Raw genomic sequence first — 23531 nt, 5'->3', positions numbered from 1 at the left:
CCAGTTAAACATGAGTGTGTGACCAGTTGAACATGAGTGAGTGTCCAGTTGAACATGAGTGAGTGACCAGTTAAACATGAGTGTGTGACCAGTTGAACATGAGTGAGAGACCAGTTGAACATGAGTGAGTGACCAGTTGAACATGAGGGTGTGACCAGTTGAACCTGAATGAGTGTGACAGATGGACGGAGGACACACTGAGGTGGGAGAGTTTGGAGGAGAGGAGTTCAGGGATGATCGTTTTGAATGCTGAGCTAAAGTCCACAAACAGGATCCTTGCGTAGCTCCCTGGGCTGTCACACTCGTGAACAATATATAAACTAGTTTAAACTAACTTGATATAAACTTGATAACTCAAACTAGCTTCACCTGCTGCAGTTGCAACAGTAACAGGCCCACTTAGATTCAGGTAGCAGTCAGTCACAGGCCACTGCTTCCACAACACCCGCATGAGGCTAATAACACCTGCATACTTTAGTACCTCTTCCTGTCAGGGAAAGATGAGTTTCAGAGTGGAGCAGCTGGAGATGCGGTTCCTCCTCCTGGACTCCCTTCAAGTGTCAACCCTAACATCAGGCAGGTTAGGGTTAGCAGTGTTTTAGCATGTCTGTGTAGGTTCTCATTCATCCAGGTCATCGTAGATCGAAGCGAAGTAAAATCTGGTCAACTGGACGTAAGTTTATCTTAAAGACGTTTCACCTCTCATCGGAGAGGCTTCTTCAGTTCTAGTGAAGAGTGTGGAAACTCCAGCTTATAAACCTGTGTGGGAGTGGTCAGTGCTATTGTGGTGGAAACGACCCTCCCGAGACTCACCTGGCCTCCCCAAACGACAGTCGTTGTGAGGTGTCAGGGAGTTTCAGGGGTGGTCGTTAGTGAGTTTCACCGACCACTCAGATGCTAATGGGCTGTGCTGGCAGCAGCCGTTCCACATGGGTCTTTCAGCTGAGCTCTTTGGGGAAGCTTTGGAAGGACTTGGTTGTAAATAGGAGAAAGGAAATGTCGCAGTCCACCTCCTCTGTTCAAAGATGGTTTCTCTATCCTGACGTGGATGGCTTCTTTAACTCCTCTTTCAAACCATCTGTCCTCTCTGTCCAGGATTTGGACATGGTCGTCCTGGAAGGAGTGGCTTTCCTCCTTGAGGTGGAGGAAAACCGCTGAGTCCTGTCCTCCAGAGTTGGCTCTTCTATGTTGGGCCATGCGCTTGTTGAGGGGCTGTTTGGTTTCCCCTATGTAGAGATCCGTGCAGGCCTCACTGCATCTGACAGCGTATACCAGATTGCTTTTCTGGCTGTGAGGGGCGAGGGTTTCCAAACTCTTCACTAGAACTGAAGAAGCCTCTCGGATGAGAGGTGAAACGTCTTCAAGATAAACTTACGTCCAGTTGACCAGATTTTACTTTGCTTCGATCAGTGTGTTAGCATCTGCTACATCAAGCTACATTCCCCTGAGCCTGGAATAAAGCCCCTACCCACCAAACATGGCTGGTTGACTAAATGAGGGATAATAGTTGATGAGGTATCAACTATCAGGAGCAGCTCGTGGTTGAGGGGGCCTCAGCCAAGAGTAATAAATGCTGCCTTATTCTGAAGCGTATCAGTTTGATTGATTTTGGTATCTAGTAGGGTTGGATGCAGATTCTAGCTCCAGCCAATCACATGCTTCACCATGGACGGATTCATAATTCATTTGGTACTTGGAACAAAATTCGAGAGACATTTAGACGTTGCAGGTACTCAGGTACACAGAAGTGACACTGCAACGTCTGACCAGAGAAACACCTGATCAAACACCAAAGAAGAAGAAGAAGATCAAGCATGCAGCAAATTTTTCTGCTGATGATCGCAGCACGCATGGAAATTAAGTTTGGATTGAAAACAGAAATGACATTTTGGTCAGTTTAGAGAAATGACAAATCACAAACTACTGTTTGGGACGAAGTGAAATCTAGGTTCTGAGTGGCGAAGGGTTGAAGCATGACGTGACGTGTCCATGCTAACATGCTCTTTACTCATGTGTTCTTATGTACGATGCATTATTTTTATCTGCATGACTCGTTCTTGAGGGCTGCTTCTACCGGCGAGTCAGTCTGTTGTCATGCAGATACTTTTGGTCGTCGTCAGACGTGTCAGAAGTACTTCATCTCAGAGTTCACCAACTGAACTCTGACATCTTGATCAGAAAATACCAGAAAGCAGAATTTAATATTCTGGGATAGTTCCTAGTAAACAAGTACAAGACCAACAACTGAACCACTGAACCGACTGCCAAGCAGTCTCGCATAATAGATCACGAGATGAAGCTGCTGACTTGGAAAGAAAGGAGGCTTTACGTAATTGTATGGAATCATTTGAAAAATTAAGAGAAAGTAAGAATTGAGTCTTTTAAATCACTTTTTTAAGTTCATCCAGCTCTTCCTGGTCTTTGTTCCATCCTCTATTCGGATTTGTTTTAATGCCTTGAACCGTGTAGAACCTCCTGGTGTTCCAGTCGTGGTCTTTTAATCGTCCCTGAAGGGATTTAGAAAAACAGACCAACTTCTAGATAAGTCCAGTTCTGCCCCCGAGCCTTCAGGGGGTCCAGAGCAGAATTTGATTTTGCCCCCCCTCCCCCAACACGTAAGCTGTGCTTGACAATTATGACACAAATATGACGCGCGCTAACCACTATCACAGCTAGTGCTGCTGCCTCAAGTGAGTTCAAAACATACTGTAAATAATCATGCAAACACACAGACATCTGGTTCTTTTTTCTCATCCTCTGTCCTTTTCTTCCTCTTCTTCTGGGCACCAGAGGGAAACTTGCTTTTAAGTGTCAAGCTTAACATTAGATTAGCTTCTCTTCCAAACGAATCTTGAGCTTGCAGTGTCTGGCTATGCACGCGACGAGGTGTCTAGTTGATGATTCGTGACTCAAACAATGGCCAGTATATTGATCATGAAATCAGAATTTTCTTGTATCAAATTATTCATTCATTCATTAAATTATGTTTTCAACTCTTTAAGATATTTCATATGTTAATAAAGCACACACACAAAACCACGGGTGGCAGCCAGACCCCTCCTCTAGGCAGCTGAAATCCATGCTAGTTAGCTTAACACAATGAATGGTAGTGGGTGGGAAGTGTTAGCATAGCTCCGTCTCTCCCTGCATTAATTTCACGAGGGTTGGGTGTAACATAGATGATGACTTGGGCTAAGCTAACTATCTGGACCTGAGCTAGCTGATGCTAACACTTCCCACCCACTACCAGCCATTGGGCTAAGCTAACTAGCCTGGACCTGAGCTAGCTGATGCTAACACTTCCCACCCACTACCAGCCATTTGGCTAAGCTAACTAGCCTGGACCTGAGCTAGCTGATGCTAACACTTCCCATCCGCCACCAGCCATTGGGCTAAGCTAACTAGCCTGGACCTGAGCTAGCTGATGCTAACACTTCCCACCCACCACCAGACATTGTGCTCTCTGCCCTTATGTCCCAAAAGGTTGGCGTGTTCCTTCAAGAAATAACCTGATGGCTTCCACCTCAATGTTAGGAAAACAGAGTGACCTCCTTATCCATGGGGAACAGTGCTGCGTCTCTCAGCTGTCGTCGGCTGACAGATCTGCCATCTGTTCCACCCTTCAGAGACAGAAATGTCCTGCTGGATTTAGGCCCCGCTGCTCTAAAAATAACCCTATAAAAGCCTCGTCCACATCAACACATCTGAGCAGCTGAAGAATCTCATCACGGATATGCTGAAGAAGATCCAGTACCTTCACTGGGTCACAAACCTGCAGATCCAGAGGATATCTGGATTGTTTGTCTGGACTGAGACTCTTTAGCCTTCAAGGCAACAGTTAACTATTAGTTCTGTTGCTTCCCACGGAAAGAAAGTGAAATCGTCCCTTTGGCAGGACTCTTAACTTGTGATAAAACTACATTAATAAAGAGATAAATAATCGCACGCCCAGGTAGTGCTGCAGTCTGTTGCTGCATTCCATGCCACAAACTCAACGTACTTGAAAAAATAACATCTTAAGCTATAAAAAATTAAAAAAGGGATAATGTAACACAATAAAACAGAATCAAGTAAAAAGGTGCTAGTGTTGTTAAAAGGAGGTTATACTAATAGCAGTGATCCTTTTAATGAAGTGCTACATGTCAAGCCATTGTTTCAAACTGAGCCAGAAGCTTGTTGCAAATACTCCCTCATAATCTTTTTGTAAAAGACAACATAATTATAGGAGACCTTGATGCCTTCAAACACAATTCCAGAAATGACTGAAAGCACCATGAGCTGATGTGGAAGTTCTTGTTATTACAATGCCTTGCAGCACACAGACTGCTGGGTAAATCGCCTGTGTGGCCCCCAATTTAAGCTCTCCTCAGTGCAGTTGAGATCAGCCGGTGGCCTCAGAGGGCAGCGTAGTCCTGTGACTCTGGCATTCACCATCAGCAAGATAAAATGAAATCTGCTTTTCAAACTGCGTGTGAACTCGGTTGCCTGATGATTACGATGCTTTGTCTCTCTGCTTTGTGATGCCTTCAAGGACATGAAGAGATGCTTTAGTAACCTGAAGCTTAACGTCATGAAGAGAAACGACCAGACCTAAAACATGAAGGCCATCAGGAACCAGCCGCAGGTACGTCCCAGCCTATCCCCGTCCTCCTGCTGCCACACCTACAACCAGGTCCTTAGATCATGACAAAGTGGGCATAACACAGAAGACCACAGCAGTCAGATTTGTTCTGGTCTTCCAGGGTCTCAGGAATCATCTGCAGGGTCGAACAGTCAAGCTGGAGTTAGAAGTCAAGTACAGGGGCCAAGCCCAGGAAGCCGAGGACGCCATCAATGAACTGCAGAGAAAGATGGGAGCGCTGGAGCCCAGAAAGACCCTGGCTATGACCTGCAAACTGCAGCACGCTACGGAGAAGGTGATGGAAATACGAGCATTTTATAGTTATGAAGCATTCTGGTGTGATTGGAAGCAAAACTGAAGGTAAGTTGATGCGACTGTCCAAGCTCAGTTTTTTGAAGGCTTGTCTTCGGACATGCTAACAGTTTCCTCAGCACACGCTAAAGAAGTTAGCATTTGCTTGGTTCTGGTGGGTCACCATGCTCGGTGACCTTGGCCCAACCCAGTCTCCCAACTCACAGGCTCACTGCGTGCGTGCAGAATTCCTCCTGATCACGTCCTCCCATCCACTTTTTCTTGACTTCACCTATCGAAACAGCAGCTCCTGGGAGTCAAACTTGACTCTCGCACTTATTCATGATGAAACAGGCAAGTTAAGAAAGGTCAAAGGGGATGTTTTCTGAAGGCTCGTTGTGGCGTTTGTTTACTTGATCAACAGAGTTGTTGTCAGCACACACTCATAGCTGCTCAGAGATTCTGTTTCCATCGCCAGTATCAGTTCTGGTGTGAGGAGGCAAGCACCAACAACTCTTGTGTGGGGAAGTTTTCCTCCGAGTGTCGCAGCACCGAGAGGACATTGTTAATGTTGTTAATGCGTTCTTCTCTGAAAATGGTCTCAGCAGGAGATCCTGCAGCAGCGTCTGCATCGATGCAGCTGCATCAATGACGGGCAGCACAAAAGGGCTCGTAGCGCAGCTTACAGTTTTCTGTACTGTTAACACACATTTTCTGGTACTTGAGACACAATGACCACAACATGTAACTCATGCACCAGCCCCCTGAAGCATTTCTGCTAAACTACAAGCACAATTCCTGCTTTACACTCAAATTGCACTTCTGAAACACCCTTTTTTCAAAACACGACACACAATTCTCTGCATTAGGCACAATTTTCATGAGAAAAATCTCTTGTTTTCACAAGGAACACACCGTCATTCAAAATTCTAAACTTAATTGCCCTACAATGCACACCGACTCGTCACATGGGCAAACACCTGGCACACAGTTTTACAATTAGCAATCAGAGCTTTAGCATAAAAGGACAACAGGTGAGCGCTTCTATTTTGGAGCAATATCGATGCCAACAGAGACAGAGCCGGAGGAGTGAGAGTGAGAGGATGAGGACGACCAAGGACTGTGACTTCGGATGAGGTCTGACCCACTTTGGTTGACCGTGTGATCAACCATGGTCTAACAATGAGGGAGGCTGGGCAAAGAGAGCCAAATTTGAGCAGGTACACTGTGGTTCCATCATCCGGACTTTCTGAAATGATAGGTAAGAACATCACAATGTGTGCAGCGATTTCCCACCGCGGCGTCATCCATCACCATGCTACCCTTGGCCCCTACAGCAAAGCCTACCTGATCACATTCCTGGACACTCCACACAACACACTCATTCCACCAGATCAGCTCGACGACCCAGAGCAGCTCAGCTACGTTGTCATTTGGGACAATGGACGTTTCCACCAGGCTGCTCTGGTTCAGAACTGGTTCACTGCCCACCCACGCTTTTTAGTTGTTTATCTACCTCCATATTCTCCATTCCTCCATCCAATTGAGGAATTTTTTTCTGCCTGGAGATGGAAGGTGTGTGACCGGCAACCACAAACACGTATTCCCCTTCTCCAAGCTATGGAAGATGCATGTGGAGATATAACGGTTGATTCTTTTCATGGTCGGGTTCGCCATCACAGGCGACGTTTCCCCGGCTGCAAACGTTGCCTGTGATGTGGGTGAGGTGATGTGGCCTGAACCAAGCAGGAGGCAGGAGGCAGCTTTTTGTTTTTTACTGTAACTGCATTTTTCTCTTTTGTATTTGCAACTCTGTGTTGGTTGGGATGTACACTATGTACATTGTTTTGTTGGGAAAAGGAAATATATTTGTCTCCGTTCTTCCTTTTGTCTGTTCTGGTTATAAAAACTATATTCTAAAATATTTGACGTCTGTCGTGTAACCCTAAACAAAAGGCCTGATTCATGATGATGAATGCAGAAAAGGTTTTCCATTCATGGTCATGTTTTACGTTGAGCACGTTTGTGTTGTCATTTGACTACAAAATACCATTTTGAGAAGAAATTACATTGTTTTGAAAGTAAAGCTTCATTTTGCAGGAGAAGTGAGGGGTTTTGCTGTGCGTGTGTGTGTGTGTGTGTGTGTGTGTGTTTGGATTTGTGTGTAGAGTTCTGAGAATGAGGCATGCTTTCAGAAAATGTGTGTAAGCAATCGAGAAACTGTAACAAAACTCCAACATTAATTGGACTCCCTGCGTGATTCACAGGGAAGCACTGGCGTCCAAGAAAACAGCATCAAAGTGATAACTTCAGTAAGTCAAGCCACTTAATGCACATTTGTTCCACCACCTCCATGAAAATATGGAAGCTGAACACACACAACTGCTCCTGCATACAGAAGTGCGCCGGCTCTCTCGAGGGCCAATCCTCAATAGGCTGTTGGAATTACGATCTGAAGCGCGCACCTTTCTGACTGTGGCCATGGGGAGCCCATGGCCACAGTCGCCCTCACCCACAGACAATAAACCTCCACCAGACAGTCAGTGGCCACCTGGAGCAGTGTGGTTTTACTGAGGGTGCACACTCAGTTCATGCTGCCATATTTTCACATCTGCCTTGACTGAACATTCCTCCTTTTTGTTAATTTCATTTGTTTCTGCGTTTCGTTGACTTGATACTTACCTGTGGGCCAAATCTGACCTGGGTGAATACCCTTGACTCCTGCTGAGTGAGTCCACCTGCATTGGGGAAGAGTGCAGGTGGTTCAAACCAAGTTAAACTTTCCTTTCTGAGTGATCACGAGAATAAATAATTACTGTTAAAATGATTATTTGGGAAAAGAAGGGAGGACCTTGACTAAAAGTAAAAATGAAAAGTGTCAAAAAGAGAACTGGAGTGGTTCATGCCAGGTGGGTGGAGTCCTGGGTTTAAAAGCAGGAGAAACCCTCAGCTCACTCTTTCACCCTGCTGCTGTGTTGCCTGATTTAAAGTGAAGTTGACTTTTTATTTGCTACCATGGTTTTTTTGCATTTTCTTTAATTAATGTGTGTTGGTATGTTGTATTTGGATTGATTTATCATACGCTGTTAATTTGAATTTGTGTTTAATTGTGTTCATTTTGTCTTCACAGGCATGTTGGCACCGCCCCAAGTAAATTGCCACTTTTGAACTGTGAGAAAATAAATCACCTTGAATTTTGCCCTGCTTTGTCTGTCTGCCATCCCTTACTCATGTTGAGTTTCTGTTCTGGTGCGGAGGAGTTAACCTACCTACGCCGAGGAGTGACAGTGACAGAGCACAGATCTCCCGGTGCCACCTTGTTTGAAGACATGGATTGGCTGGGAAAGCTCTGGTATCTGGAAGATATACGCAGCAGACTGAAAGAACTGAATGTGTCTCAGGGAAGGACACCAGCATCCTGAGCCTGAACAAAAAGGTGGGTGGTTTCCTGAAGAAAGCAGAACTGTGGAAAAGGGCAGGAGAATTTCACCTGTTTCCCACAGGTGGATGCTTTTCTCTCCAATGAGGATGTGGGGACAGCGTGGTGAAGGTCACAGTGGGACATTTGGCTAGCTTGATAAATGGTTTTCATTCCTACTTTACTGATATGGAGGAGAATTCTGCAGGCCGGATTGGGTAAGAAACTCAGTCACTCATCAAGAAAAACTGATGGAAGTGGCATCTGACTGTGGCCTGTGGATGAGGTTTGGCACATCCCCTATCGCACCTCCACATGGCCTCCTTCCCTGCAATGACACTGATCAAAACGAAGCAACGAAGCTGTGCCTGGAGAAGAGCTTGACCACAGCAGTTGGCTCCATGCCACCAAGAACGACAAAGATCCTCAGCCAGGTACAAGCCCACGATTCTCATTAAAAGAGCAGAAGATTCAGTTACCACACGACGGTCGTAGCAGATGTAGTCCACTCAAGTGAAGTCGAATGGGAACCAGAAAACATTTTAACCAGTAGAGGTTCTAACAGTAGAACGGGAGCAAGAGCCTTCAGCTATCAGGCTCCCCTCCAGTGGAACCGTCTCCCAGTTTCAGTCCAGGACCCAGACCCCCTCTCTATGTTTAAGAGCAGACTTAAGACCTCCTTGTTGATCAGGCTTATAGTCAGGACTGCTTAGGCTAGCCCTTAGATCTGCTGCTATAGGCTCAGACTGCTGGGATCTCCCATGATGCACTGGGCTTCTCTCTCCTCCTCCTGTCCTCATATGTGTTACTAACTCCTCTTCTTCTCCCCTCATCCCAGATCCTGGTGCTGCTGGAGGAGGCTCCAGACCTGAAGAGGCTCCAGCTGCCACACTTAGTATCAGTATTAGTATCAGTATTAGTATCAGTACTAGTAGTATTCATACCAGTATTCTCACGACTGCACTAGCATTAGCGTCAGCATTAGGTTTGCTAACATGAAGTTGCTCATGTTATGCTGGAACTGATTGCTTGTTTTGAACCTGTAGATGCGATCATTGGTAGCTAGTTGTTGTTTGACGTCTTTCTCCTCCTGGCCTCTTCATGCCCTCGTCTGTCCATCATTCTCTCTCTCAGCTGGTAAAAAAATGAATGGAATTGAAAACATACCTGAATCCAGAGGTGGTAGCCTTTAAGTAGTGGTAGTGAACCAGCTAACTTGGTGGGTTCATGTGTAGGCTAGTGAGTGTGTGAGTGAGTGAGTGTATGAGTGAGTGTGTAGGCTAGTGAGTGAGTGAGTGTGTGTGTGAGTGCGTGTGTAGGCTAGTGAGTGTGTGTGTGAGTGAGTGTGTAGGCTAGTGAATGAGTGTGTAGGCTAGTGAGTGAGTGTGTGAGTGAGTGTGTAGGCTAGTGAGTGAGTGTGTGACTGAGTGTGTAGGCTAGTTAGGGAGTGAGTGAGTGTGTAGGCTAGTTAGGGAGTGAGTGTGTGTGTGAGTGCGTGTGTAGGCTAGTGAGTGTGTGTGTGAGTGAGTGTGTAGGCTAGTGAATGAGTGTGTAGGCTAGTGAGTGAGTGTGTAGGCTAGTGAGTGAGTGTGTGAGTGAGTGTGTAGGCGAGTGAGTGAGTGTGTGAGTGAGTGTGAAGGCTAGTGAGTGAGTGAGTGTGTGTGTGAGTGAGTGTGTAGGCTAGTGAATGAGTGAGTGAGTGTGTGTGTGTGAGTGAGTGTGTAGGCTAGTGAGTGAGTGAGTGAGTGTGTAGGCTAGTGAGTGAGTGTGCAGGCTAGTGAGTGTGTGAGTGAGTTAGTGAGTGTGTAGGCTAGTGAGTGAGTGCGTAGGCTAGTGAGTGTATGAGTGAGTGTGTAGGCTAGTGAGTGTGTGAGTGGGTGTGTAGGCTAGTGAGTGTGTGAGTGAGTGTGTAGGCTAGTGAGTGAGTGTGGAGGCTAGTGAGTGAGTGAGTGAGTGTGAAGGCTAGTGAGTGTGTTAGTGAGGGTGTAGGCTAGTGAGTGAGTGAGTGAGTGTGAAGGCTAGTGAGTGTGTGAGTGAGGGTGTAGGCTAGTGAGTGAGTGAGTGAGTGTGTGAGTGAGTGTGTAGGCTAGTGAGTGTGTGAGTGAGTGTGTAGGCTAGTGAGTGTGTGAGTGAGTGAGTGTGTGAGTGAGTGAGTGTGTAGGCTAGTGAGTGAGTGTGTAGGCTAGTGAGTGAGTGAGTGTGTAGCCTAGTGAGTGAGTGAGTGTGTAGGCTAGTGAGTGAGAGTGTGTGTGAGTGAGTGTGTAGGCTAGTGAGTGAGTGAGTGAGTGTGTAGGCTAGTGAGTGAGTGTGTGAGTGTGTAGGCTAGTGAGTGTGTGAGTGTGTGAGTGAGTGTGTAGGCTAGTGAGTGAGTGTGTAGAAAAGTGAGTGTGTGAGTGAGTGTGTAGGATAGTGAGTGAGTGTGTGAGTGAGTGTGTAGGCTAGTGAGTGAGTGAGTGTGTAGGCTAGTGAGTGTGTGAGTGAGTGTGTAGGGTAGTGAGTGAGTGTGTAGGCTAGTGAATGTGTGAGTGAGTGTGTAGGTTAGTGAGTGAGTGTGTAGGCTAGTGAGTGAGTGTGTGAGTGAGTGAGTGTGTAGGATAGTGAGTGAGTGTGTAGGCCAGTGAGTGAGTGAGTGAGTGAGTGTGTAGGCTAGTGAGTGAGTGTGTAGGCTAGTGAGTGAGTGAGTGTGTAGGCTAGTGAGTGTGTGAGTGTGTAGGCTAGTGAGTGAGTGAGTGTGTAGGCTAGTTAGGGAGTGAGTGTGTGAGTGAGTGTGTAGGCTAGTGAGTGAGTGAGTGTGTAGGCTAGTGAGTGAGTGAGTGTGTAGGCTAGTGAGTGAGTGAGTGTGTAGGCTAGTGAGTGAGTGAGTGTGTGTGTGAGTGTGTGGGTGTGTGAGTGAGTGTGTAGGCTAGTGAATGAGTGAGTGAGTGTGTGTGAGTGAGTGTGTAGGCTAGTGAGTGAGTGAGTGAGTGTGTAGGCTAGTGAGTGAGTGTGCAGGCTAGTGAGTGTGTGAGTGAGTGAGTGTGTGAGTGAGTGTGTAGGCTAGTGAGTGAGTGCGTAGGCTAGTGAGTGTGTGAGTGAGGGTGTAGGCTAGTGTGCGTGTGAGTGAGTGTGTAGGCTAGTGAGTGAGTGAGTGAGTGTGAAGGCTAGTGAGTGTGTGAGTGAGGGTGTAGGCTAGTGAGTGAGTGAGTGAGTGTGAAGGCTAGTGAGTGTGTGAGTGAGGGTGTAGGCTAGTGAGTGAGTGAGTGAGTGTATGAGTGAGTGTGTAGGCTAGTGAGTGTGTGAGTGAGTGAGTGTGTAGGCTACTGAGTGAGTGAGTGAGTGAGTGAGTGTGTGTGTGTGTAGACTAGTGAGTGAGTGTGTAGGCTAGTGAGTGAGTGAGTGTGTAGGCTAGTGAGTGAGTGAGTGTGTAGGCTAGTGAGTGAGTGAGTGTGTAGGCTAGTGAGTGAGTGAGTGTGTAGGCTAGTGTGTAGGCTAGTGAGTGAGTAATTGAGTGTGTATACTAGTGAGTGAGTGTGTGAGTGTGTAGGCTAGTGAGTGTGTGAGTGAGTGTGTAGGCTAGTGAGTGAGTGTGTAGGCTAGTGAGTGAGTGTGTGAGTGAGTGAGTGTGTAGGCTAGTGAGTGAGTGTGTAGGCCAGTGAGTGAGTGAGTGAGTGAGTGTGTAGGCTAGTGAGTGAGTGTGTGAGTGAGTGTGTAGGCCAGTGAGTGAGTGAGTGAGTGTGTGAGTGAGTGTGTAGGCTAGTGAGTGTGTGAGTGTGTAGGCTAGTTAGGGAGTGAGTGTGTGAGTGAGTGTGTAGGCTAGTGAGTGAGTGAGTGTGTAGGCTTGTGAATGAGTGAGTGTGTGTGTGAGTGAGTGTGTGTGTGAGTGAGTGTGTAGGCTAGTGAATGAGTGAGTGAGTGAGTGTGTAGGCTAGTGAGTGAGTGTGCAGGCTAGTGAGTGTGTGAGTGAGTGAGTGTGTGAGTGAGTGTGTAGGCTAGTGAGTGAGTGCGTAGGCTAGTGAGTGTGTGAGTGAGGGTGTAGGCTAGTGTGCGTGTGAGTGAGTGTGTAGGCTAGTTAGTGAGTGAGTGAGTGTGAAGGCTAGTGAGTGTGTGAGTGAGGGTGTAGGCTAGTGAGTGAGTGAGTGAGTGTGAAGGCTAGTGAGTGTGTGAGTGAGGGTGTAGGCTAGTGAGTGAGTGAGTGAGTGTATGAGTGAGTGTGTAGGCTAGTGAGTGTGTGAGTGAGTGAGTGTGTAGGCTACTGAGTGAGTGAGTGAGTGAGTGAGTGAGTGTGTGTGTGTGTGTAGACTAGTGAGTGAGTGTGTAGGCTAGTGAGTGAGTGAGTGTGTAGGCTAGTGAGTGAGTGAGTGTGTAGGCTAGTGAGTGAGTGAGTGTGTAGGCTAGTGAGTGAGTGAGTGTGTAGGCTAGTGTGTAGGCTAGTGAGTGAGTAATTGAGTGTGTATACTAGTGAGTGAGTGTGTGAGTGTGTAGGCTAGTGAGTGTGTGAGTGAGTGTGTAGGCTAGTGAGTGAGTGTGTAGGCTAGTGAGTGAGTGTGTGAGTGAGTGAGTGTGTAGGCTAGTGAGTGAGTGTGTAGGCCAGTGAGTGAGTGAGTGAGTGAGTGTGTAGGCTAGTGAGTGAGTGTGTGAGTGAGTGTGTAGGCCAGTGAGTGAGTGAGTGAGTGTGTGAGTGAGTGTGTAGGCTAGTGAGTGTGTGAGTGTGTAGGCTAGTTAGGGAGTGAGTGTGTGAGTGAGTGTGTAGGCTAGTGAGTGAGTGAGTGTGTAGGCTTGTGAATGAGTGAGTGTGTGTGTGAGTGAGTGTGTGTGTGAGTGAGTGTGTAGGCTAGTGAATGAGTGAGTGAGTGTGTAGGCTAGTGAGTGAGTGTGCAGGCTAGTGAGTGTGTGAGTGAGTGTGTGAGTGAGTGTGTAGGCTAGTGAGTGAGTGAGTGAGTGAGTGTTTAGGCTAGTGAGTGAGTGCGTAGGCTAGTGAGTGTGTGAGTGAGTGTGTAGGCTAGTGAGTGTGTAGGCTAGTGAGTGTGTGAGTGAGTGAGTGTGTGATTGAGTGTGTAGGCTAGTGAATGTGTGAGTGAGTGTGTAGGCTACTGAGTGAGTGAGTGAGTGAGTGAGTGTGTAGGCTAGTGAGTGAGTGTGTAGGCTAGTGAGTGAGTGTGTGTAGGCTAGTGAGTGAGTGTGTGTGTGAGTGAGTGTGTAGGCTAGTGAGTGAGTGTGTGAGTGTGTAGGCTCGTGAGTGTGTGAGTGAGTATGTAGGCTAGTGAGTGTGTGAGTGAGTGTGTGAGTGAGTGTGTAGTCTAGTGAGTGAGTGTGTAGGCCAGTGAGTGAGTGAGTGAGTGAGTGTGTAGGCTAGTGAGTGAGTGTGTAGGCTAGTGAGTGAGTGAGTGTGTAGGCTAGTGAGTGTGTGAGTGTGTAGGCTAGTGAGTGAGTGAGTGTGTAGGCTAGTTAGGGAGTGAGTGTGTGAGTGAGTGTGTAGGCTAGTGAGTGAGTGAGTGTGTAGGCTAGTGAGTGAGTGAGTGTGTAGGCTAGTGAGTGAGTGAGTGTGTAGGCTAGTGAGTGAGTGAGTGTGTGTGTGAGTGTGTGGGTGTGTGAGTGAGTGTGTAGGCTAGTGAATGAGTGAGTGAGTGTGTGTGAGTGAGTGTGTAGGCTAGTGAGTGAGTGAGTGAGTGTGTAGGCTAGTGAGTGAGTGTGCAGGCTAGTGAGTGTGTGAGTGAGTGAGTGTGTGAGTGAGTGTGTAGGCTAGTGAGTGAGTGCGTAGGCTAGTGAGTGTGTGAGTGAGGGTGTAGGCTAGTGTGCGTGTGAGTGAGTGTGTAGGCTAGTGAGTGAGTGAGTGAGTGTGAAGGCTAGTGAGTGTGTGAGTGAGGGTGTAGGCTAGTGAGTGAGTGAGTGAGTGTGAAGGCTAGTGAGTGTGTGAGTGAGGGTGTAGGCTAGTGAGTGAGTGAGTGAGTGTATGAGTGAGTGTGTAGGCTAGTGAGTGTGTGAGTGAGTGAGTGTGTAGGCTACTGAGTGAGTGAGTGAGTGAGTGAGTGTGTGTGTGTGTAGACTAGTGAGTGAGTGTGTAGGCTAGTGAGTGAGTGAGTGTGTAGGCTAGTGAGTGAGTGAGTGTGTAGGCTAGTGAGTGAGTGAGTGTGTAGGCTAGTGAGTGAGTGAGTGTGTAGGCTAGTGTGTAGGCTAGTGAGTGAGTAATTGAGTGTGTATACTAGTGAGTGAGTGTGTGAGTGTGTAGGCTAGTGAGTGTGTGAGTGAGTGTGTAGGCTAGTGAGTGAGTGTGTAGGCTAGTGAGTGAGTGTGTGAGTGAGTGAGTGTGTAGGCTAGTGAGTGAGTGTGTAGGCCAGTGAGTGAGTGAGTGAGTGAGTGTGTAGGCTAGTGAGTGAGTGTGTGAGTGAGTGTGTAGGCCAGTGAGTGAGTGAGTGAGTGTGTGAGTGAGTGTGTAGGCTAGTGAGTGTGTGAGTGTGTAGGCTAGTTAGGGAGTGAGTGTGTGAGTGAGTGTGTAGGCTAGTGAGTGAGTGAGTGTGTAGGCTTGTGAATGAGTGAGTGTGTGTGTGAGTGAGTGTGTGTGTGAGTGAGTGTGTAGGCTAGTGAATGAGTGAGTGAGTGAGTGTGTAGGCTAGTGAGTGAGTGTGCAGGCTAGTGAGTGTGTGAGTGAGTGAGTGTGTGAGTGAGTGTGTAGGCTAGTGAGTGAGTGCGTAGGCTAGTGAGTGTGTGAGTGAGGGTGTAGGCTAGTGTGCGTGTGAGTGAGTGTGTAGGCTAGTGAGTGAGTGAGTGAGTGTGAAGGCTAGTGAGTGTGTGAGTGAGGGTGTAGGCTAGTGAGTGAGTGAGTGAGTGTGAAGGCTAGTGAGTGTGTGAGTGAGGGTGTAGGCTAGTGAGTGAGTGAGTGAGTGTATGAGTGAGTGTGTAGGCTAGTGAGTGTGTGAGTGAGTGAGTGTGTAGGCTACTGAGTGAGTGAGTGAGTGAGTGAGTGAGTGTGTGTGTGTGTGTAGACTAGTGAGTGAGTGTGTAGGCTAGTGAGTGAGTGAGTGTGTAGGCTAGTGAGTGAGTGAGTGTGTAGGCTAGTGAGTGAGTGAGTGAGTGTGAAGGCTAGTGAGTGTGTGAGTGAGGGTGTAGGCTAGTGAGTGAGTGAGTGAGTGTATGAGTGAGTGTGTAGGCTAGTGAGTGTGTGAGTGAGTGAGTGTGTAGGCTACTGAGTGAGTGAGTGAGTGAGTGAGTGAGTGTGTGTGTGTGTGTAGACTAGTGAGTGAGTGTGTAGGCTAGTGAGTGAGTGAGTGTGTAGGCTAGTGAGTGAGTGAGTGTGTAGGCTAGTGAGTGAGTGAGTGTGTAGGCTAGTGAGTGAGTGAGTGTGTAGGCTAGTGTGTAGGCTAGTGAGTGAGTAATTGAGTGTGTATACTAGTGAGTGAGTGTGTGAGTGTGTAGGCTAGTGAGTGTGTGAGTGAGTGTGTAGGCTAGTGAGTGAGTGTGTAGGCTAGTGAGTGAGTGTGTGAGTGAGTGAGTGTGTAGGCTAGTGAGTGAGTGTGTAGGCCAGTGAGTGAGTGAGTGAGTGAGTGTGTAGGCTAGTGAGTGAGTGTGTGAGTGAGTGTGTAGGCCAGTGAGTGAGTGAGTGAGTGTGTGAGTGAGTGTGTAGGCTAGTGAGTGTGTGAGTGTGTAGGCTAGTTAGGGAGTGAGTGTGTGAGTGAGTGTGTAGGCTAGTGAGTGAGTGAGTGTGTAGGCTTGTGAATGAGTGAGTGTGTGTGTGAGTGAGTGTGTGTGTGAGTGAGTGTGTAGGCTAGTGAATGAGTGAGTGAGTGTGTAGGCTAGTGAGTGAGTGTGCAGGCTAGTGAGTGTGTGAGTGAGTGAGTGTGTGAGTGAGTGTGTAGGCTAGTGAGTGAGTGAGTGAGTGAGTGTTTAGGCTAGTGAGTGAGTGCGTAGGCTAGTGAGTGTGTGAGTGAGTGTGTAGGCTAGTGAGTGTGTAGGCTAGTGAGTGTGTGAGTGAGTGAGTGTGTGATTGAGTGTGTAGGCTAGTGAATGTGTGAGTGAGTGTGTAGGCTACTGAGTGAGTGAGTGAGTGAGTGAGTGTGTAGGCTAGTGAGTGAGTGTGTAGGCTAGTGAGTGAGTGTGTGTAGGCTAGTGAGTGAGTGTGTGTGTGAGTGAGTGTGTAGGCTAGTGAGTGAGTGTGTGAGTGTGTAGGCTCGTGAGTGTGTGAGTGAGTATGTAGGCTAGTGAGTGTGTGAGTGAGTGTGTGAGTGAGTGTGTAGTCTAGTGAGTGAGTGTGTAGGCAAGTGAGTGTGTGAGTGAGTGTGAAGGCGAGTGAGTGAGTGAGTGTGTGAGTGAGTGTGTAGGCTAGTGAGTGTGTGAGTGAGTGAGTGTGTAGGCTAGTGAGTGAGTGAGTGTTTAGGCTAGTGAGTGTGTGTGTGAGTGAGTGTGTGAGTGAGTGTGTCGGCTAGTGAGTGAGTGAGTGAGTGTGTAGGGTAGTGAGAGAGTGTGTAGGCTAGTGAGTGTGTGAGTGAGTGTGTAGGCTAGTGAGTGAGTGAGTTTGTAGGCTAGAGAGTGAGTGTGTGAGTGAGTGTGTGAGTGAGTGTGTAGGCTAGTGAGTGAGTGAGTGAGTGAGTGTTTAGGCTAGTGAGTGAGTGCGTAGGGTAGTGAGTGTGTGAGTGAGTGTGTAGGCTAGTGAGTGTGTAGGCTAGTGAGTGTGTGAGTGAGTGTGTAGGCTAGTGAGTGAGTGTGTGATTGAGTGTGTAGGCTAGTGAATGAGTGAGTGAGTGAGTGTGTAGGCTACTGAGTGAGTGAGTGAGTGAGTGAGTGTGTAGGCTAGTGAGTGAGTGTGTAGGCTAGTGAGTGAGTGTGTGTAGGCTAGTGAGTGAGTGTGTGTGTGTGAGTGAGTGTGTAGGCTAGTGAGTGAGTGTGTGAGTGTGTAGGCTCGTGAGTGTGTGAGTGAGTATGTAGGCTAGTGAGTGTGTGAGTGAGTGTGTGAGTGTGTGAGTGAGTGTGTAGTCTAGTGAGTGAGTGTGTAGGCAAGTGAGTGTGTGAGTGAGTGTGTAGGCGAGTGAGTGAGTGAGTGAGTGTGTGAGTGAGTGTGTAGGCTAGTGAGTGTGTGAGTGAGTGAGTGTGTAGGCTAGTGAGTGAGTGAGTGTTTAGGCTAGTGAGTGTGTGTGTGAGTGAGTGTGTGAGTGAGTGTGTCGGCTAGTGAGTGAGTGAGTGAGTGTGTAGGGTAGTGAGAGAGTGTGTAGGCTAGTGAGTGTGTGAGTGAGTGTGTAGGCTAGTGAGTGAGTGAGTTTGTAGGCTAGTGAGTGAGTGTGTGAGTGAGTGTGTGAGTGAGTGTGTAGGCTAGTGAGTGAGTGTGTGAGTGAGTGTGTAGGCCAGTGAGTGAGTGAGTGTGTGAGTGAGTGTGACGGCTAGTGAGTGAGTGAGTGTGTAGGCTAGTGAGTGAGTGAGTGAGTGTTTAGGCTAGTGAGTGAGTGAGTGTGTGTGTGAGTGAGTGTGTAGGCTAGTGAATGAGTGCGTGAGTGTGTGTGTGTGTGTGAGTGAGTGTGTAGGCTTGTGAGTGAGTGAGTGAGTGTGTAAGCTAGTGAGTGAGTTTGCAGGCTAGTGAGTGTGTGAGTGAGTGAGTGTGTGAGTGAGTGTGTAGGCTAGTGAGTGAGTGAGTGAGTGTGTAGGCTAGTGAGTGAGTGCGCAGGCTAGTGAGTGTGTGAGTGAGTGTGTAGGCTTGTGAGTGAGTGTGTAGGCTAGTGAGTGTGTAGGCTAGTGAGTGTGTGAGTGAGTGTGTAGGCTAGTGAGTGAGTGAGTGAGTGTGTAGGCTAGTGAGTGAGTGAGTGTGTGAGTGAATGTGTAGGCTAGTGAGTGAGTGTGTGTGTGAGTGAGTGTGTAGGCTAGTGAGTGAGTGAGTGTGTGAGTGAGTGTGAAGGCTAGTGAGTGTGTGAGTGAGTGTGAAGGCTAGTGAGTGAGTGAGTGAATGTGAAGGCTAGTGAGTGTGTGAGTGAGTGTGTAGGCTAGTGAGTGAGTGTGTGAGTGAGTGTGTAGGCTAGTGAGTGAGCGTGTAGGTGAGTGTGTGTGTGAGTGTGTTGGCTCGTGAGCGAGTGAGTGTGCAGGCTACTGTATGTTCATGTGTGTGTGCGTGTGTGTGTGTGTGTGTGTGTGTGATTGCCGCTCAGGCAGGTAGAGTTAATCAAAATGAGTGTGTTGTATTTGTGAACTCGTCTTTTCACTGTAAAGGTGAGTGACATCAGTGCTGTCAGCGTGCCATGCCCTCACTCACATGTGTCCGTCATCAGAGCTTTTGAGTGTGGTGGAATGCTTCCAACCATCAGATATTCAGTGAGAGCTGACCTGCTCTCTATCTGATCATTGAGCCTGAGGCTGATCGGTTCACTGATCCCTGTCCTCCTGCTGGATGCTGTCACTTGTCACTTTCAAGTCAAACAGCTGACAGCTGGACAGACATGTTGTGTAAAATGGCTCCCTGTGCTCCCATGATTCCCTGCAGGACTGACCAATGGTGGCTGCTGCCCGCGTGATGTCACAGCAGTATAAAGAGCCCGGCGTCCTGCTGCCTGCTCTGAGCAGAGTCAGCGTTCCCGGCCTGGACGCCTCGGCTGGAGGGACTGCTGTCAGGAGGAAAAACAAAACTACACGGCGCTGACGGCCTGTAGTTTTGTTTTTTTCTTTGGCGTTCCTTCGAGGCTCAGCTGTTCTCCCTTTTGGATTTTCTGACTAAATTTCCTGGATCAAGAGATTTTGATTTCTGAAGACCGCCCTGATTTGGGCTTCCCAGGCATCCTTGGGCACACAAGTAAGTGTCTGTAAAGTTTTCCTGACTGGCAGCTGCCTGACTGACAGCTGTGTGTTTCTCTTCTAGACACTTAAACCTGCGATTGTCTTCACATTCTGGTCACTTTTCAAATGTGACAGCAGAAATTTGAAGGCTTTTTGCTGCTTTTCCTTAGCGAAGGTTATAATGGGACGTCCCAGAATAGCCTGTGATAGCATCAGGATGGACTCTCAGCTGGCCGCCGATGGCTTTTTAAGGGAATCAGCAGCAGGGCTATCAGTTGCTCCTCCAGCTATGTGCCACATGGTGCCTGTCAATCAAACTGAGATGTGGTGGCTGGGGGAGGGGCTGCTATTTTTAGGGGTTGGAGTCCTGAAGGTGACAAACCCCACCTCCACCACCAGCACCCCCCACCGGCTTGAGAGTAGAGAGGAAGCGTCTGAGTTTAGAGAGATCAGCAAAGCTTTTATTTTGAAGGCGAATGAGCAGCTCTTCCTGATCCTGCAGCTTTTATTTTATTTTGAAGGAGTGGGAGGTTTTGCTTGCTGGTTGACTTCCTGTTGGTCACTATAAGATGAATGATTTTCACCACCAGAAGATGTGATTTATGGAATAAGTGGTCAATCTTAGAGAAGCAACATGTTGATGTTGGCACTTGATGATGATGATGATGAAGCAGAGTCCTGTAAGGCTGACTCTTGTGCTGGAGGAAGTTTGGTCGTTGACTTTATACACTGTTCCATTCAACTTATCATCTTTCATAAGGGGTTTGGGTTGAAAAGGTGCGGATTGGTCGGTGAGATGAGAGGACAGTGTTTGTCATGTTAGAGGAAGTATGAAGACACAGGAAGTACTTCAGCCTGCACGCCTGTGTCCGTCCGTGAAGCTTCCTGTGACTGTCAGCTGTCCAGGGCCTGAACCCTGATCCTGTTTCTCAGGTGCAGGGACATCGTATCGGGTCCTGGCTGGGCCTCCAGGAGTGCATGTGGTCATGCATCATTTTTTAACAGCTAGAAAAAGTTTCTTGGTTCTGGTGGATGCTGTTTGGCACCAGTCACTCTTCGACTCCCTCACTGGTTTGTGTTCCTTTGTGTTCCCGAGTTTTTTACAGAAATCTGCTGTGAAAAATGTAACGAAATATGTCAGAATAGAAAAACTTGAAAATGTGCACACACACATCAGAATAAATCTACCACGTTTAAATGTGGCATGACGTGTGGTTGGTCACTCACAGAGGGCCGTTTTGGGTCAGAACATCCGTGATCTGGTGTGATCACACGTGCCCTCTGTGATGTTGCGTGATGGAGCGACCTGCGCACGTCTGTGAGCAGGAGCCGAATCCATGAACACCCTGCTTACATGACGGCCACTTGATGACATCACGGAGGTTACTTCTGTTTGCTGGTAGACCTAAACAAGGCCGACGGGCCGGCGCCTGCCGCTCCACAGGTGTTGTGTAGGAATCAGGGCTCACAGTGGCACTCAGGTGTGTTCATGTTTTGAATGCTTTAGGAATGAATTGGGGGGTTTTGAAGACCATCAGATAAAATAAACCATAAACTGTGACGTTGTTTTAAACTGCAGTAATTTGGGAAAATCAACGGGAGAATTTCAAGACATTGATAAAATGTAACGAAAAAAGTTCCCCTAAATGGGGTTCTTATTATTTTGGAAGAGTTTCACCTGCCATTCAGGGAATTAGAGAAATATTCAAGTCTTTCATTGGTTCACCAGTTTTATGTCATTAAAAAGGAAAAATCTGGAAATCAAGCTGGAATTTTCACCGTTACTGTTGATCATCATTTGGCTTCTTGGTGCATTTGAGTCTTTCCAAAGATGGAACTTCATCCTCACTTTGAGAACCAGAAAACTCCCAAACAGAAAGTTGATGAGTGAAAAGAGACATGAAGGTGCTGAAAATGAACGAAGACCAGAAGAAGAACAGAGGAGGTCATCCAGCACAGGGATAGAGTTGGATTGTAGTCCCATGATTGAGTGGAGGGGAGCTCCCCAGCGCCGTCTGGATCTCAGCCCTGACCAAACGAGCCACGGATGCTGCCAGGTCAGGTGACTCACGGCTCACAACCTCAGAACTTTAGATGGTGGTTCTAGCGATCAGGTCGTTCATCTGAGGTCACTGTCAGCCAACAGGGCCAGTTGAGTTGAATCAACCTGAGGTTCTGGTTCTGTTCAGAGTGGACCTTGCTGACCCCCCACCACCGAGCCAGTGAGGAGCTGTACGGTGTGTGTCAGTGGTCCAGCGTGCCGTCATCTTTTGAACTTTTGGTTCGTTACTGGATATCAACCAAACTAATCAATTGGATATTAAAATCAATGGAATGGGTTGAGGAACAGAACCGGGTCAAACGGTCCGTCGAGGGCATCATCGCACTGATTCTGAGCTAACAGCTAATGTTGTTCGCTGCTCCTCCCTGCGGTGAAGTTGATTCATGAGTCATGATGAACAACGACAATGATTGCATTCATCACCGGATGGCGTTTCTGGAAGAAAATACTGAAACTTTTCCAGCAGTGCTACTTTTTTTCTCTCTGTTTGGTGATGAAGGGAACATCTTCGGTTTACGACATGTTGCTTTACAATTTCCTCACTTTTGTTTTTCAAAGTGATTAATTGACCAATCAATCAAGGAAAGAAGCAGCTGGTATGTAATTAATGAAAGATTTTTTTCACAAACGTAGCACAGAAGACAGTAAAATCAGAGCTGAGGTGAAACTTTTGTCTGTACGCAGTCGACGTCTCCTGAAGGTTTGAGGCCTGAACATTTTTTCTTTTCCGTTTGTGTTGGAAAACACAAGTTAACTGAAAACTGCTTAAATATAAAAAATGAAATATGAACTATGACTGCTGCACCAATAATATGAGGCTTTTTAAAACGCTTCTGCTGTAAATGTAATTTCTGGTTCAGCTGAAGTACAATTTTAACATTTTTTGGTCTGCATTTGAATGGAAATATTGGTTATTTTATTATTCATGTTTTCATAAAATGTCAAACATGAGCTTGAGCGTAGTAAACTGTGTTTTGTTTTACTCTGGGAAAAGTTTTTGTAAGGAAACCAGACAGTAAAACAGTATGACCTTTGACCCCAGTATATCTATAAGTGGGGGTGAAATCAGAGAACAGAGCATGTGCTTGAATGTGCTGGAGGATCAGATGGGGTTTGCCACCCTAACCTGGCGGAGCCATGACCTCCTCCAGCCTCACAACACCTAAAAATAAATGCAGGGATCAAACCAGCGAGCTGCTGCTGCTCATCATGCAGAGTGACGCCGTCAGCAGGTCGGGTGCAGTGACAGCACTTCGCAGAATTTTAGGAACATGAAGAACCAACCCAGCAAGCAGAGGGTGGTCCCACAGTGCTGGCTAATGTAGCCTACAACGCTGAATAACGTTTCAAAGAAAACATGTTAATCTAATGTTTAAAGCTGTGCTCACGCCCTCAACCCGCTACCAGTCATTTTGCTAAGCTAACTAGCCTGGGTCCCAGCTCCCAAGAGCAGGAGTCTGTCTTCTTGTCTGTCTCTGGGGACAACGGACAAGAAGAGACTTTCCTGAAATGTTGGAGTGTTCTTAATGAATCAAATCAAATGTACTGTCATGATAATTGTGGATGTTGCAATTGTATGAATCTCCTACACGAGTTGGTTGTTGTGAAACGTTCTGACCAGCGTTTGTGATGGAACTGTGTCCCCTCTGTCATCTGCTCTGGCTTTGTTTGACAGTTCTTTGGTAGAACGTGACTTTGTTCCCTATGATGCTTCTTGCATATAACAGTCATTTTGTTTTTAGTTTATTTTATAAATGTTCTCTTCTTCTATTCCTTGTAAATTCCATCCATCCATCCATCCATCCCGCCATCATCCCTCCATCATCCCTCCATGTTCCCCCTCTCCTCCTGTTGAGGGTGGTGGGGGTGGAGCCTATCCCAGCAGCCTTCCCCCTGGACAGGTCACCAGTCCATGGCAGGGCCAACACATAGAGAAAGACAACCATTGGCTCTCCCAGCCACGCCTACGGTCAATTTAGAGTCTGGATTAACCTGGTCCCTCTTGATGTCTTTGGACTGTGGAGGAAGCTGGAGTACCAGAGAGAACCCAGCAGGAACAGGGAGAACATGGAGACTCACCCAGAAAGACCCCGTGCTGCAGCCTGGGCTCCACCCACAACCTTCTTGCTGGGGGCCACAGGGAGGACCTCTGCTCCACCCACAACCTTCTTGCTGGGGGGCCACAGTGAGGACCACTGCTCCACCGGGCCACCTTCCTTGTCTGTTGTTGTTGTTGTTGTATTGTATTATCTTAATGTCATATTTTGAAATTCTGTATTAATCAAGGAAAAGATGTTGATGGCTACATCCCTGCGGCCATTTTTAGCGGCCTGATGTCATTTTTACATTTCCTTTTATTATACGATGTTAACTTATGCATGTGTGGCCCCCAGTACCAGTAGCAATACCAGTTGAAG

The 23531-nt window shown here is 47.4% G+C and overlaps 1 long non-coding RNA gene across 2 annotated transcripts in view; it reads left to right on the top strand.

Annotated features, from left to right (window-relative positions):
* The window catches only part of LOC147251645 (uncharacterized), a 29074-nt gene extending 5969 nt beyond the window's left edge, over positions 1–23105 (top strand). The window contains exons 2-6 of one of the 2 annotated variants that reach the window (XR_015118643.1): positions 4532–4624; positions 4743–4916; positions 7180–7224; positions 8043–8062; positions 8170–23105. This is a non-coding gene — a long non-coding RNA (uncharacterized LOC147251645). Of the gene's footprint in view, positions 1–4531; positions 4625–4742; positions 4917–7179; positions 7225–8042 lie in introns of both variants that reach the window. The other variant, XR_015118644.1, reaches the window with a different exon arrangement.
* The last annotated feature ends 426 nt before the right edge of the window (positions 23106–23531 follow it).

This window comes from Aulostomus chinensis, chromosome 12, assembly GCF_037954235.1.
Source record: "Aulostomus chinensis isolate RoL2024-O1b breed Wild chromosome 12, RoL_Achi_v1.0, whole genome shotgun sequence".
Taxonomy (NCBI): Eukaryota; Metazoa; Chordata; class Actinopteri; order Syngnathiformes; family Aulostomidae; genus Aulostomus; species Aulostomus chinensis.
The sequence above is the reverse complement of the archived record's forward strand: the minus strand, read 5'-3'. Positions and strand labels throughout refer to the sequence as shown.